We start from the raw sequence: 16,829 nt of genomic DNA, 5'->3' as shown, positions 1-16,829 counted from the left end.
AACGTTGCAGAACTAGCTGCAGAAGATTGGCTATGTTTTGTTGTTGTTGCTAAGGCGCATGGTAGATGGTGGTTAAAAACAACGCCAGAAAAAGGGCTTGTTCTGGATTCCCCCAAAGTCCAGGAGAGACCTTATAGCCACTAGTGCGAGATGAACCCTGGGTAATGACTTGTCAAGGAGCTACCTAAGTAGTACACGTGTATTGACTACTACGCTAGCCCCATCTTTCTGGACATAACATCACACATACCTCCATTTTTATCTCCCATTTTCTCACCATACGCTCTCCCCTCCCCCCCCTCCATCCTTATCTATCCCACTTGGTCTTCTTTCTTCTGCTTGTCTTGAATACTTCATCTCTCCTGCTCCCTTCCTTCTGCTAGTCTTGAATACTTCATCTATCCTGCTCCCTTTCTTCTGCTAGTCTTGAATACTTCATCTATCCTGCTCCCTTCCTTCTGCTAGTCTTGAATACTTCATCTCTCCTGCTCCCTTCCTTCTGCTAGTCTTGAATACTTCATCTCTCCTGCTCCCTTCCTTCTGCTAGTCTTGAATACTTCATCTCTCCTGCTCCCTTCCTTCTGCTAGTCTTGAATACTTCATCTCTCCTGCTCCCTTCCTTCTGCTAGTCTTGAATACTTCATCTCTCCTGCTCCCTTCCTTCTGCTAGTCTTGAATACTTCATCTCTCCTGCTCCCTTCCTTCTGCTAGTCTTGAATACTTCATCTCTCCTGCTCCTTCTCTCCTGCTCTCTCCCCATGTTCTGTAAAGCTTCCTATCTACCTCTAGCACGCCCATTTAACTCGACTACTCACAACCAGTCCAGTATGTTGCAGTAACACTTCAAGAAATTATCCCCCTTGTTAATGTCATTGACTTCAACAAAGACTGTCTGAATAGAAAAAAATATCTGGACCAAAATAAATGAAACAATTTTTTTTAAATATAAATTTCTAACATTTTACAGTGTCAAGAGGAGTCTTCGTTTCTGCTATAGTCAACTGGCATTCAGTGGACTGTTCTACCTGGCCAGTTGTGTTTCAGTGTGCAGGTTGTGATGTGCTGAGGATTAACTTGTGATACAAACGTGAGGGGTCGATGTGTAAGTGATCAATACACCGGCACAGTGATTGGTTTTGATGTCCAATGGTAGCAATCCAAGGTAAGAAAGTGACTGGCCAATGTATTTGTTTCTTTCCATTTTGTTTCAATTTTCTAGAAATATCCGAATGTGGTCGTTTAGTGAATACCCTTCACCTTCATTCACCTTCAACTAGTCCTTAGTCGTTTGGGGCACCACACTAGATCTGTTGACCGTCTTTCTCCATGTCTGTCTTTTGTCTTGGATAGAATTTCTTTCGATGGGAGGCCCTTCTATTTTTTTATGTTGTTAGTTTTCCCATCACTTTCTCTGTCTCTTACTCTTTTCCCTGAAGGAAGGTGTTTGCCCTGAGAACCTTGTGGTATGGCCATAGAGTTTTAGTTTACATTCTGCTTTCTTTGGACAGTAGTTACCAGTGAGTTACCAGTGAGTTAGCAGTGAGTTAGCAGTGAGTTCGCAGTGAGTTACCAGTGAGTTAGCAGTGAGTTACCAGTGAGTTCGCAGTGAGTTACCAGTGAGTTAGCAGTGAGTAAGCTACTAGGCCTTAAAGTGGTGCCGTTACAATAACACGGAGTGTTAGTTTATGTGGTGTAGAGCATAAAGGTATTTATAAGTAATTAATGCTTTAACGACCTTAAGAAAGTAAGAGTACTTTGACGAATTTGTCCTGGCATATGCAGTAAGAAATGTGCATTTATTTCGGAGTATTTTATTATGTTATGATTTTGTATTCGCTAGTTATGGGTCAGTGTTTTGTGTATGTAACATATTATTGCGACTTGACATAACAGTTGTTGTCTCTTCTCCTGCAATGAATCTAATTTTGTTCGTTTTTTCAATGGTGTTACTCTAGTCACATGTTAGTCATTCTTAATAAACCTTATGTCTCTAGTTTGAATCTGTTCAAGTCTCTGTGTTGAATAGACGATTGGTCTACAATATAGACTTAACTTATACCATAAAAATATAGATGTAGTTACTAATACACTATTGATGTAGTTACTAAATATCATGTTAATTATAAAATATAAGTGTATCTATTCGTTGCTTTTCACTCAGGTGAGCAACAGTAAAATGTTGTTATATTCATGGATATATATATATATATATCAGAGGCGTACTGGGGTGTGCAAGGGGGGTACTATACACCGGGCGCCAGCTTTGTGGGAGCGGGGCGCCACACATAGAGAGGCGCCTAAAAATAAAATTATTGTAGATATTTAAGTTAGATAAAGCATTCTAAAGTTATAAACACTTTTTATTTATAGGCCTATATTTCTATGTGTGGTTCATGGAAAAAAAAAAGGGGGGGGGGGGTCGCCAATGAAGTATCTTGCCCCGGGCGCACGTTTTACTCACTACGCCTCTGATATATTTATATATGTATGTGTGTGTTTGTGTGTGTGCTAGCGTGCTTTCAATATAATAATTGTAGCAAGGTATGTGTAATTATCATACTTAAACAATAAGATTCATGAACATAACAGCATTGATGAAATTATTTCACCTCTGTCGTTATTGCGTGATTGTTAATACTTGATTGGTGTGATTGGTGTTGCCTAGCGATAATGTTTCGTGCTTTTCATTTTGTATTTGTGACTATAGCATCTTCTGCATTATGGTCATCCGCACTATCATCTATCTTTTTCTCAGCTTGGACCTTTTTGTATTCATGTCTAAAGAGACCGACCAAGATCTTCAAATCTTACAAACAAATTCGAGACTCTGTATGTTTAGTTTCTACACCACCACACACATCTGTTTGTTTATTTCTGTATGTGTGTGCATCTTTTTCTGATTGTTTTGTAATGTCAGTAGTTTCTTGTAGATACCAGTATAAGTCACGTGACTTTCGTAGTAGAAGGGATTTGATAATTCTTTTAATTAAGACTCTTTCTCTCTCTCTCTCTCTTGTTTGTGTGATGAAAATATTGTACTCCGATAGTATGCACCTAGACCTGGGATGGGCAACCTTTTTCTATCGATGGCCGCATTACAAAAATTTTGGGACTGGGGGGCCGGATATATATATCAACGAGGGTGTCATGTGGCCAGCTCAACAACCAACTGCCTTTAATTTTCCCCAACTAATTTCAGGTACCCATGGACTCAGAGGCGCCCAAAGATCCTGAAATTAAAAATCCCAGTCTTCACCAGGATTCGAACTCGAGACCTCCGCTTCAAAAGTCAAGCGCTTTACCGCTCAGCCACCGCGTCTCCGTGGAATTAGCTTACTAGTTGTTATCCTTGTGGCTGCTTTCAAATTACAGTCAGTCAGCATCGACCTGTTCTTAAACTTGTTTATTTTCAAACAAAAAAAAAATGGCTGGAACTTCTCTTTCAGGTCATAATTTGCTTGGAGGCATTCCCTCTGGAGCTGAATCAGCTTCTGCATCCACAACCAAAGAATTAAAATAAGTCTTGTAATTTCCAACCATTTCACTAGAAATCGTTTCACTTTTCAGCAAAGGACAATGACATATCCTGTTTTCACTTGCTTGCCTGGAGAAATGAGAAACCTTTGTTTGAAAAGATTTAACATGCGCATACATTACATTCACATTTATGAAAAACATGAAGTCAGTCTTCCACTCCTCTTTAAAAATATTAGTAACAATGTCACGGTCAATGTCCTTCAATGAACATAACAATTTCTTCTTTGAGATCCTATATTTTTCTCAATACCTTGCCCATGCTAAGCCAGAGGATACTACTGTGGTACCGAACATCGGAATGTTTTGCTTCCAAATCTTCAATACTTCTAGGCCTGTGGTTAAAGACCCCTTGCTCTGTTAAGTATGATCGCTGAGATAACTAAGTTAATATGATATTCACTGCAGCTTACTCTTATTGTTCTTTAATTTATTTCAAAAAAAAACTTTTTTTTCTCAGCCAAAACACGGGCTCCATCAATTAATAACCCTTGCTATTTGATTCCTAGCTAACCCAAGACTTTCAACACAGTTCTTCAAAGTATAGTGGCCTGGGTTTGAATATTTAACTGAATGTTAAAAAATATTGCAAATAGGAAAACTCTAGGTTATTTTAAGCTTTTTAGAATGACATGTAGAGACAATGTTTCTTTCGCCTCTTCATCGTACGTGATAAGAATCAGAAATTTAAATAATTTTTATAGATACTTAAAATTAGTTATTTTTAATATATTTGCATTTTTGTATGTATAATCTGTGGCCACACCTGATTTCTGTAGGTGTCTGCGGACCGCATAAGGGAGTCTGGCGGGCCGCATGTGGCCCGCGGGACGTAATTTGCCCACCCCTGACTTAGACTAAAATTCTTGCATGATGTCAATAGAGAACAACCACTATAAAACTGAAGCCAACATAGTGCATAGGTTACATTACTCAAACCATTCAGAAAGAAAATGTGTTTAATGTATCTTAGTATAAGCTCTACATGTCAGATTTAGAAAATAAATTGAAGTGTTTTTAACAAACAAGATTTACAAGCAAGTACGCACACACTACTCCCTTTACCCACATTTTAAAAATAAACACGGGGCTTAACATAGTATAAACGTTTTGGTTTGTATGGGGCTGTTAGCCCAACATTGAAAACATCTATTGACCTGTGACCTTTGACATTTTATTAAATTTATTTCATCTAGTATATTGTCGGTTCTTTTCATCCATTGAATTAACTGTTTCTAGTTTACTTTGTGCTTCTTTAGATCTGCCGACTACTGTACATGTACTGCTATATACACCGTTGGATGCACCTATTATGATCTTTAGAAAATGCAAGTTGAAAACGATCCCATCTCTACCTAGTGATTTACTAGTGTGTTAAGTAGGCAGCACAATGAGATCCCATCTCTACCTAGTGATTTACTAGTGTGTTAAGTAGGCAGCACAATGAGATCCCATCTCTACCTAGTGATTTACTAGTGTGTTAAGTAGGCAGCACAATGAGATCCCATCTCTACCTAGTGATTTACTAGTGTGTTAAGTAGGCAGCACAATGAGATCCCATCTCTACCTAGTGATTTACTAGTGTGTTAAGTAGGCAGCACAATGAGATCCCATCTCTACCTAGTGATTTACTAGTGTGTTAAGTAGGCAGCACAATGAGATCCCATCTCTACCTAGTGATTTACTAGTGTGTTAAGTAGGCAGCACAATGAGATCCCATCTCTACCTAGTGATTTACTAGTGTGTTAAGTAGGCAGCACAATGAGATCCCATCTCTACCTAGTGATTTACTAGTGTGTTAAGTAGGCAGCACAATGAGATCCCATCTCTACCTAGTGATTTACTAGTGTGTTAAGTAGGCAGCACAATGAGCTTGTTACTTTATTGTTTCCCACACTTCTAGAAGTCATGTGATTTTTTATAGTCAATTGGTCTTACGAAATCGTTGATATCTTTTAATAGCCAAATGGTCTTACGAACTCTCTGATATCCCTTAATAGCCATGTGGTCTTACGAACTCTCTGATAGCCCTTAATAGCCAAGTGGTCTTACGAACTCTCTGATAGCCCTTAATAGCCATGTGGTCTTACGAACTCCCTGATAGCACTCAATAGCCATGTGGTCTTACGAACTCTCTGATAGCCCTTAATAGCCATGTGGTCTTAAGAACTCTCTGATAGCCCTTAATAGCCATGTGGTCTTACGAACTCTCTGATAAATAAAACAAAGTTTTAATGATTCAATGATAGGATAGGACATAATGATGGCTACACATAATGATTAATACTAAGTTATGTGCAAATATACAACATAGTTAACATTTTAGTCACGGTGCAAACAGTTGCTATAAGCTTTGTAATCAAAAATGCTTTCTATAATTTGTTTATATTAATCTTAGTTGTAACAATTAGTTTGGGAATACTTGGGCTATCAGTTGTTGCCGGTCGTTGACTAGTGGCACCAAACTTCTGGTAGACAATTAAACCGTTGTAGACGTAATAGATCTGAACTAATAAACTTGAAATGACTTGCGTAACTTTTTGTGAACAAAACTAAATCTAATTTTATTTATAAAATAGACAAAAATCAAGTAGATATAAATTAAATAAATGTATTAGACTTTAGTAATAATATTTCTTAACAAAATCTAACTCGCTACAATAGCACAACCTTTCAGTCTCACGTTCTGGAGTCGTCTGTCCTAAGACCAAATGATGACAATGACACCTATGTTGTATCATCTACAACCAATCGCTAACCTCCTCCCACCGTCACCATAGAAACACTCACACACACACTCCATGAAAACAGCATCAGGTTCTCCTCCATCATAACATGGAACGCGTGTTCGTCTGTCTGTCCGTCCGTCTGTCTGTCTGTTTTAGTGGTGAACACTAAATGTTCATCAAAGTTTAAAGTCACACATACACCCATACAAAAGCCTACACACAAATGTGGATGTCGATAACTTGTAAATTGTATCAAACTTCTGCTCCATTGGTCTCGCTGTGCCAAAAGTGCAAGACTGTTTTAGGAAAAAAAAAACATGCAACCCACATGCCTGCCTTCTCTCTCCAAGGGTCATAGTTCATATTATTCGAATACAATTACAAATCATGAATGGGAAGAAAAACTAAAGAGTCACGTGATGTTAGGCTAGGGTTACCCCCCCCCCTTCCCTTTCCTAAATAATATGGAAACGACTTTATCGCCTGCTGCCTATGTCACATGTTAGCTACCTGACTACCTATGTCATATGATGACAGAATTGTGTCGCCATTCAAGTACCTGGATTAGCAGACGTCTGGACCAAGTGTTCTATTCATACATCTGGTCAAACGTGTTGCTTCGTCTTCATGTTTACCACTTGAAATTCAACCTCAGGGAGGTGGGGAGCGGGGAGTTCGGGTGTGAGAATCATGATGAGAACTAAATAAAATCATCTTTCAATAGATATTTGTAAAGCAGGGCGGATTATCTTTGTGGAAGCCACGCTACTTTAACCTTCATCTAACCGTAACCCATCTAACCCCAAGACTTTTTCAATTTCAATAAGTTACTGTGAAAAATATGATTACAACCTTCATGTTGCGATATGTGGAAAAGTGCTTCGCTTCTAAACCGAGGAGGTCTCTTGCTTGTATCCTGGTCTAGACTATGATTTCGAACTTTTGATTTTTAGGACGTCCCTGAATCCGACTTACTGTATTTGGGTTCCTTACATACATGGCTAACCACACAAAGCCCTCGTTAACCCTTGTTAATAGAAACAGACGAATTACAGAGATCGCAAGGTCTGAAAGGGGTACCTTTACTTCGCAAGGTCTTTAATGTTACCTTTATTTCGCAAGGTCTGAAAGGGGTACCTTTACTTCGCAAGGTCTTTAATGTTACCTTTATTTTGCAAGGTCTGAAAGGGGTACCTTTACTTCGCAAGGTCTTTAATGTTACCTTTACTTCACAAGGTCTGAAAGTAGTACCTTTACTTCGCAAGGTCTGAAAGTAGTACCTTTACTTCGCAAGGTCTGAAAGGGGTACCTTTACGTCGCAAGGTCTGAAAGGGGTACCTTTACTTCGCAAGGTCTGAAAGGGGTACCTTTACTTCGCAAGGTCTGAAAGGGGTACCTTTACTTCGCAAGGTCTGAAAGGGGTACCTTTACTTCGCAAGGTCTGAAAGGGGTACCTTTACTTCGCAAGGTCTGAAAGGGGTACCTTTACTTCGCAAGGTCTGATAGGGGTACCTTTACTTCGCAAGGTCTGAAAGGGGTACCTTTACTTCGCAAGGTCTGAAAGGGGTACCTTTACTTCGCAAGGTCTGAAAGGGGTACCTTTACTTCGCAAGGTCTGAAAGGGGTACCTTTACTTCGCAAGGTCTGAAAGGGGTACATTTACTTCGCAAGGTCTGAAAGGGGTACCTTTACTTCGCAAGGTCTGAAAGGGGTACCTTTACTTCGCAAGGTCTGAAAGGGGTACCTTTACTTCGCAAGGTCTGAAAAGGTTACCTTTACTTCGCAAGGTCTGAAAGGGGTACCTTTACTTCGCAAGGTCTGAAAGGGGTACCTTTACTTCGCAAGGTCTGAAAGGGGTACCTTTACTTCGCAAGGTCTGAAAGGGGTACCTTTACTTCGCAAGGTCTGAAAGGGGTACCTTTACTTCGCAAGGTCTGAAAGGGGTACCTTTACTTCGCAAGGTCTGAAAGGGGTACCTTTACTTCGCAAGGTCTGAAAAGGTTACCTTTACTTCACAAGGTCTGAAAGGGGTACCTTTACTTCGCAAGGTCTGAAAGGGGTACCTTTACTTCGTAAGGTCTGAAAGGGGTACCTTTACTTCGCAAGGTCTGAAAGGGGTACCTTTACTTCACAAGGTCTGAAAGGGGTACCTTTACTTCTTTTTTTTCATGTTGCAATCTACTTTTTAATGGAACCACTAGCAATTAGGTGATTGAGCGGTAAAGCGCTTGTCTTTCGAACCGGGGTCAGGGGTTCGAAACCTAGTCAAGACTGGTATTTTAAATTTCGGGATCTTCGGGCGCCTCCAAGTCCACTCAGCTCTAATGGGTGCCTAACTTTAGTTGGGGAAAAGTAGAGGCGGTTGGTCGTTGTGCTGACCACATGACACCCTTGTTTACCGTAGGTCACAGAAACAGATGACCTTTACATCATCTGCCCTATAGACCACTAGGTCTGAAAGGGGAACTTGCAATAAGTTTTTGAATCTATTGAACGCGTGGATCGAATTCAATTCAATTCTCTTACAGTTTGGTTTTTAATTCATAATATAATAATAATATATTCAGTTTGGATTCCATTAACACTTTCTACATTTAGGATTACAGTTAATATAATTTCTTTTTCGCTGTCTGCGTCTGTCCTCGGCAGCGAATTTTATTTTGGTCTCAACTGTGTATCCCGCGGCCTTTGTGAGTGACCTCCAGCTGTCTCGTTCTGAGGTCGCATGCAACCAGGTGCCATCTTCTATGTCAGCTAAGACAAGTTGGCGCCTAAGCTGGTCTTTAAAGCGTTTCCGTGGAGCTCACCAAAAAAGACTGCTTAATCGATCACCGGTTATGCTTGCCCTGGGTGTGGCAAAATAGGTATCCACATCTCTCATTAAGTAGCATTTATTCCCCTTATTTCGAAATCAACCAAAAATAAATAATCACCAACAATTAATTAACTAATTGTTAAATTTTTGGGGGGATTGATTCATGCCTTGTCAAGTATAATGAATAATTGTGCAAAGTTTTAACTTGATCCGAAAATGCAAAATGGGCGAAAAAATAAGTTCAAACTTTTTACCAGACAGACGGACGGACGGACGGATGGACAGACAGACACAGTGAGTTGATATAATCTTTTAAAAAATCCTCTTTCCCTACTTTTAGGTCTCTCACACTTTTTTTTTTCGATGCATTGGCGACGATAAGAAACCAACGACTTTGTTTTTCTAAAGAAAGAGAGAGTGGCTCTTTTAAAAGAACAGAACATTCATTAGCTTTATGAAAGTCAACACATCAAGAAATAAGGCGGCAACCTTGGTTTGATGTTCAGTTAGGAGAGGAGAAGTGAGGAGAATGTTTACCAACAAAAAAATAAAAAATAATAAAAAACTTAATATAGGCTAGAACTAAATTATTTTTTATTAAATACCCTCATTAAATAAACTATATTATATATATATATATATATATATATATATATATATATATATATATATATATATATATATATATATCATGGGCGTAGCCAGGATTTTTTTTCGGGGAGGGTTTGGGGGGGGGGGGGGATTCCCCCCTGCCCCCCCCCCCCCGCGGAAAAAAATTATATATATATATGTGTGTGTGTGTGTGTGTACATAATTAATCTTTATTACATTCTGACCCTTTCGGAAGACGTTTATTGTTTATTGTAGACTCCCCGCCCTTGCAAGGGGGTCTGGGGGAGTTCGCAGCGCTCCCCCAGCGCGGGGCGAAGCCCCGCCGCCGAGCACTATTTCTGGTATTGAAAGCCAACAAAATGCATATTCTGAGGTATCTACAGTGCATTATCTTGCTATTAAAAAGTTTTATTTCAAAAACCTAATGTGCTATTCTTGCTGATTTAAACCCTCTCGCGCCTTTCGGCGCATTTTCCGGCAAGCTGTTTCCGACACTCTTATTTTGCGTAATCATTTTGTGTGAGAACATGTCCCGCAAAACCTCATGCGACGCTCTGTCACAACCTTACTAAGGATTCGACTCCCAGTTCGGCATATGATTTCTTTGATTTAGACCCGATCTCTATGACTGACTCCTAAAATCTATCTTAGTCATCTTTGTTGAGACACATTTAATGATTTTCAATTTCGTCAGAAGACTATTCACACTTTATTAATGGAGCCCAAGCCACTGGTAGAAATTTGTAGCCTTTCTTGAATACGCTCTTGGAATTACATGCCTGTATTTCGCTTTAGATTTTATATCGAAAAGGAAAGTTTTTTTCGTCAAATCATCTGTTGAGGGGTTTTAAGCTAAGAAATCTCTGGAGTTTTTTTGTTTTGTTTTTAATTCAAAACCCTATTTAGCTACGATCATAGAATTTGGTGACTGTAGTTTGCTTTAAAATAATATTGAAGAGAGAGGTTTTCAACTCTAAACGCTCTGTAGGGGAATTTTAAACTCAAAACCATCTGGAGGGGTTTTAAACTTTAAAGAAAAAGCCATCTGGAGGAGGGGGATTTAAACTCAAAACCCCTTTGGCTACGCTCATAGATTTTATAGTGTGTAATTTGCTTTTTTTTTTTATATTGAAGAGGTACTTTTTAGCTTCAAACCTCAACTGGAGGGGAGGGGGGTTTAAACTCAAAACCCCTTTGGCTACGCTCATAGAATTTTGAGTGTGTAATTTGCTTTTTTTATATTGAAGATGGGGTTTATCGTAAATTTTGGAGGGGGTTTTAAAATCAAAATCTTCCTCAACTGTGCTGTTGGAATTTGGGGATTGTTGTTTGCATTTTTTTTGGTTTTGTTTTATAGAAGAGGGGGCTTTAACTGCAAAAACCTCTGTTAGGGGGTTTAAAATTCAAAACCCCCTGTAGGGGGTTTCAAACTCAAAGCCCCCTGGTAGAAGGATTTGTATCTCAAAACCCCCTGATAGGTGTTTTTTAAATCTCAAAACCCCCTGGTAGGGGGATTTAAACTCAAAACCCCCCTGGTAGAGGGTTTTTAACTCAAAACTGCCTCGGCTGTGCTGTGGTAAGTGATGATTTAGTATTAAAATCTCACCTAAAATAAACAAAATGAAAGTAAAAATCAGTCACTTAATTCAGTCCCCCCCCCGCGGGGGGGGGGGATTTCATTTCGGGGGGGGTTTGAACCCCAAGAACCCCCCCCTGGCTACGCCCATGATATATATATATATATATATATATATATATGATGCCCTTTTTCCCGTGTGACCGAAATCCTTGTATTTGATAGGCCTATACATCGAAGACAAAGGTATATTATGTAGGACTTATTGTTTTTATTAAATATTCTCTACATCATCAACACATTTTTGTAGCATTACGAGGTCCGAGTACACACACGTAGGGCTAGCACATAGCTAGAAGCCATCTCTCACCGTAGCAGCATGTACGTACACAGATATTACATTCTAAAGATATTTATATTGCAAACACACAAAAAGAAACTCAACATCCCTCTATACAGTTTTATCTACAACTCAATAAACCGGTCCGACAACTCCGTCCCGCCTTCTGCGCTTCTGTCCCACACTCACCTAACACACACACACACACACTGTCGAAGAGCAGCCCTCCCCCCCAGTGTCGTTGTCTCTATTAAGTGAATGTTAACTTAGTGATAATACCAGTGCAGTGCAAAGTTAAAGTAGTCACCGGTTATAAGTAGACCGATAAAAAAAATAGTCCGTGCCTTGATGCGCGTTAATGATGTCCCACGGTATATGGACCTTGATGCGCGTAAATGATGTCCCACGGTATATGGATGGAAGTTTTAATTTTAACAAGATCTCTGGTTCAATGGAATCGGCCGTGCCAAGCGCCAGTTTTGGGTTTCTTCGACGAAACAACGGTCGTGGACGGTGGGTAATCGATAATTTAAAAAAAAAGCATTTTAACAATTAGACCTTCAGGAGAATATTTAGTCTTATTTTAATGAGTATCATAAGTTCGGTCTCTCCATAATGCGGTCCAATTGATCAAAGTTATATGCAAACATGAAGAAGATATGTTACCGTCAGCGTGAGAAATCCTACGAGGCAAATTAGAAAAATGGAGAATCATTTCGTACTTTTCATGAAGACGTATAAACATAGGGCAGCCTCCATCCTTTTTTAGGATGGCTGCCTGGTCGAGCGGTTTGCGCGCTGGACTGTCGTTCACATTTATCGATGGTCGAGGGTTCAAACCCTGCCCGCTCCCATCCCCCGTCGTCCTGCGGGAGGTTTGGACTAGGAAGTAATTATCTTCAACTCTGAAGGAACATCCGAAACATGTAAAACATTTTACAACAAACATTTTACAACATTTCGCACTTTGATGATAACAGATACAATGAATCCGATCAACATAGGAATTGCTACTAATGAATGATAAAAACAAATGCACGACAAATTCAATTAAAAGTACAGCAAGACGTGGCTAACAAAACTTGGATTCATCACATTGGGTTATTTTAGGATTTGGGCAACGTCCTAAATATTGGGATGCTTGAAATATATGAGTAACTTCCCTTTGTATCAGAGAAGAGAAATAAGTTGTACGACTTCAAATTGAACTCAAATGCTCAAGCCTCCTCTAGCCTTCACACTAACCACTGTGCCAGCGAAGTGCTTAGGAAAATAAATGCTTTTATTATGATCAATTGTTAGTTTCAAACCTTTAAGCCACGAAATAATTTTACTAAACAAAGTATTAAGGGGACTAATTCAAATAATGCCACCAAATCTGTCAAGTACTATTTATTTCTTAGTTCAATACTAAACAAAATAATTAATTTCGAATAGTTAATAAACTGATTCTTTTTTTTTTTGTTGTTGTTGTTGTTGTTTTTTTTATTATTTCTTGTTTTGCTAGGTAGGAAAAATATGTGCAACATTTTAACTTATCCGACATTGGGTGTGGGAGAAATAGCGTGTACAAATTTTTTACCAGACTGACAGGTAGAGTGAGTTGATATAAGCTTTGTAAGAATACCCCTTGTGATTTATGTGTCAGATAGGCAATCTGTTTCAATGGTCGATGGTCAAAATGTGTTTCATGTGACCAGCACAACGGCAAACCACGAATACTTTCCCAAAACTGATGTCAAAAGAGTTTGTGTCCGAAAAAAAAAACCCGTAATTCTCATTCACATTGTTTATACTGGGTCTTTGGTATGAAGCTCATAACACAACTAGACCGGTCCAGGCGTATTACATTCTGAATGTAGAACTTGAAATAAAGATAAACAAGCTTCTTTTAAAACAAAACTGAATAGAACTTTGATTCATCACCGGAGTTTTGAAAGTAAGACCCCTCGTTCGTAAGTCAAGCGCTTTATCACTCAACCACCATGATGGATTACAGCCTAATTTCAGGTTTATATCTCATTGAAGTTAAGATGTCTTTGAATTTTTAATTTTTACAAAGTTTTATCAACTCACTTTGTCTGTCTGTCTGGGAAAAAGTTTGTACCCGTTATTTCTGCCACACTCATTCTCAAATCAAGTTGGCATTGATGCATAGAGAGACATGAATCAATAAAAAAATAATTTTTTAGTCAATTAATTACTGGTAATTAATTATTTTGTTAGATACCGACAAGGGAAATTAATCTTTCCGTATTAACAAATGCGGCTAAATATGTAGGGTTTCGTTATCAAAGATAACTAAGCAAAACACGTAATTTTCCCTAACCCATTCTCGGATTAAGTTGAAACTTTAAACAATTATTTATTGTAATTAACAAAACATGAATCAAATTATAAAATAACATATTGTCCATTAATTTTTAGTGATTTTGCTAGATATTGAATAAGAGAAATAACTTCTTCATTATTTAAGATATATATATAGTTATTCCTTTAGATAAGCTTCGTTGTTGTTATATATATATATATTAATTTTATTTTGTTTGTTTTTTTTTTTAGATGTTTTACAGTACCGGGCTTAACTGGTTAATAAAGGTTGCTATAATTTAACACTTTTTAATTATCCCTCTGGCGACGCTCGTTGCGAAAACGCCCTTTACAAGACCCGTAACTCTAAAAAAAAAAAAAAGCTACTAGAGAAGTATTGACCCCTAATAGCGGGACCTGACTATTTTGGAATGTTCCACATGAATAGAGTCTTGTGTTGGACGTGAAATGCTTTACATTGTGTGCATTGCACTGCAAGACAAGAAGACAAGGTTGACGAAGCAGTTAGCAGTAGCAGAGACTTCTTTGAGAAGCGACTTCAGGAGTTTCTACCACAATGAATTGATTTACACTGGTTTCCATAAGCTCTCGTAACACGCCTTTCAAAAAAAAAAAAAAACCACTTTAATACATCATTCAAGAGAACACAGAAATATAAAGACAAATTAGAAATGTGGACTACTCTTTAAAGCCGAATAAGAGTTCTACAAAAACTTTTCAGCTTAAGATTAATGCAATTGGATCGCCCGCACATTCAGAGTAGGAGGCGCAGTGGCTGAGCTGTAAAGCGTTTGGCTTCAGAACTAATTTCGAATCCTGGTGAAGACTGGGAAGTTTTGGGCGCGTCTGAGTTCACCTAACTCTAATGGTTACCTGACATTAGTTGGGGAAAGTAATGGTGTGTTGAGCACACGATACCTTCGTTAGCAGTGGGCCAAAGAAACATATAACCTTACATCATTTGTTCTATTGGTGAAACTTTACTTTACTTTTTTTTTTTTTTTTTTTTTTCCTTGGACTTTCGCCTCTTTTTTGGGCTCTGCCTCTTTTTTTTTTTTTATTGGGGGGGGGGGGGGGGGGGCTATTGGCCTCTTTATTGAGCTTTTTTTTTTTTTCAAGAAAGATATCTTTTTTATTAGTAAGGGCATACATTAAATACTTACATTTTAAAATACAATGATTACAAACATGGCAATGGAAATAATTACATTAAGGTTGTCATAACATTTTAACGTTTTAAGTTGCTTTGTGCAGGTTATTCATCACATGGCATTTTTTCTCTAATAGCATAAAATGAATATGTTTTAAATATATGTATGTAGTGAGAATGTCAACAATAAATAATTCAATAGAACAATCTTTACTTCTCTTAAGAAGCACTTGACGTAACCGCGTCTAATGCTAATAACTCTCTTTCTGATCTGCGAAATAATAAACTTGTTAATCGAAATTTTAGTTTTACTCTCAAGAGTTACGTAACTTTAGAGTAATTCTCTGTCAATGTTAGCGGACTGTAAGACTGAAGAGTAGAAAATAAACTCTGCTGATTATATTTACATTTAGAAAGAAATTTCTATAAATCAAATAAGAACATAAAACTAAAATGTTATTTAACTTTGGTTAGGCCAATAATAGAATATGCATCCTCTGTTTGGGACCCCTCAACTCAAGAAAACATTAAGAAACTGGAACAGACACAAAATAGAGCAGTGAGATTCATAACAAACGAATATTCACATTTGACTAGAGTAACACCTTTAGTAAAATCACTAAATTTAGAAAGCCTTTAGGACAGAAGACTCAAAAGTAAAGTAGCAACTATACATAAAACACTGAACCATAATCTTCAAATACAAAAACAAAATTTAATAAAATACTCAGAAAGACACAAGATAAAGGCACATTCCTCATCCCATATACTAGGACAAATTTGTAAAAATACTCCTTCCATAGTGCTATTAGAGCATGGAATGGGTTGTCTGAGCTAGCCAGGAAAACCAGTGACTTGGCAGAATTTAAGTCATTGGTTAATATGCATGACTAAATGCATGACGCGTATGACGTAATCATCTTCTTTTTTGAAGTAATGTCTGTATTATATAAGATAAGCTAAACATGTAATGTAGCCATCTGAAATGACGGTTCAATGAAAATAATTAATTGTCGTGGATAATGTATTGTGCTTCAGACACTTCATGAATGATAGTAGCCTACTAAAACCATTTCAGGAAGGATTGTTTGTGCTAGAGAGACACTTGACTCTCCGTTGAAAACATTCATTGTTGTAGATTTGGATGAATGTATTGAGATTAAAAGTATTGAGACTTACAAAAACCATTTTACTGGAGCGTGTGTGTGTGTTTGAGAGAGAGAGAGCGTATGACATCAGGCGTTACTGTGTTAAAGAAAACCTGCCAGATCCACACTCCATCATAAGAGAGTTCCTCAATATCGTCTGACAAGTGACTTTAGGTAAACCATTCAAGTCTAAATAGTTGGACTTTTATGAGAAGTCAATGAATGTCAATCAGTGGCTAAATCAAGATGGGTGGTCTCTGGTGCTTGACTCACAACACCATCATAAATCAATGAAACACAGAAAAGAAATAAACTCAACATTTACTGTTTCAAATCTTTTGGGGGTCAAAATCTAAACTCTTTCACATGTGTAATTTGGTTTCTTAAATAGACGAAGTAGCGAGTCTTGTTCATTTCTCTTCTCTTATTCAAACATTGTGATCATTTTCATGTCGGAATTATTTGTGTCCAATAATCTTCTCAAATTTTGCTGAGGTTTTAATTTTGCAAACCGCCAACACAAACACACACACATACACAGATAGATTGTGTTTCCTAATAGTGTTACTGGTTCGAATTCGATCCAAAATCTTT

The 16,829-nt window shown here is 38.0% G+C and overlaps 1 protein-coding gene across 1 annotated transcript in view; it reads left to right on the top strand.

Annotated features, from left to right (window-relative positions):
• The first annotated feature begins 935 nt into the window (after positions 1-935).
• Positions 936-16,829, top strand: part of LOC106056205 (uncharacterized) — a 28,093-nt gene continuing 12,199 nt past the window's right edge. Inside the window, exon 1 of the mRNA XM_013212818.2 lies at positions 936-1,162. The gene's annotated coding sequence lies outside the window, so the exon portion shown is untranslated. The remainder of the gene's footprint in view (positions 1,163-16,829) is intronic.

The sequence above is a fragment of the Biomphalaria glabrata genome, chromosome 12 (genome assembly GCF_947242115.1).
Source record: "Biomphalaria glabrata chromosome 12, xgBioGlab47.1, whole genome shotgun sequence".
Taxonomy (NCBI): Eukaryota; Metazoa; Mollusca; class Gastropoda; family Planorbidae; genus Biomphalaria; species Biomphalaria glabrata.
Note: the sequence above shows the minus strand (reverse complement) of the source record. Positions and strands in the feature narration are given on the sequence as shown.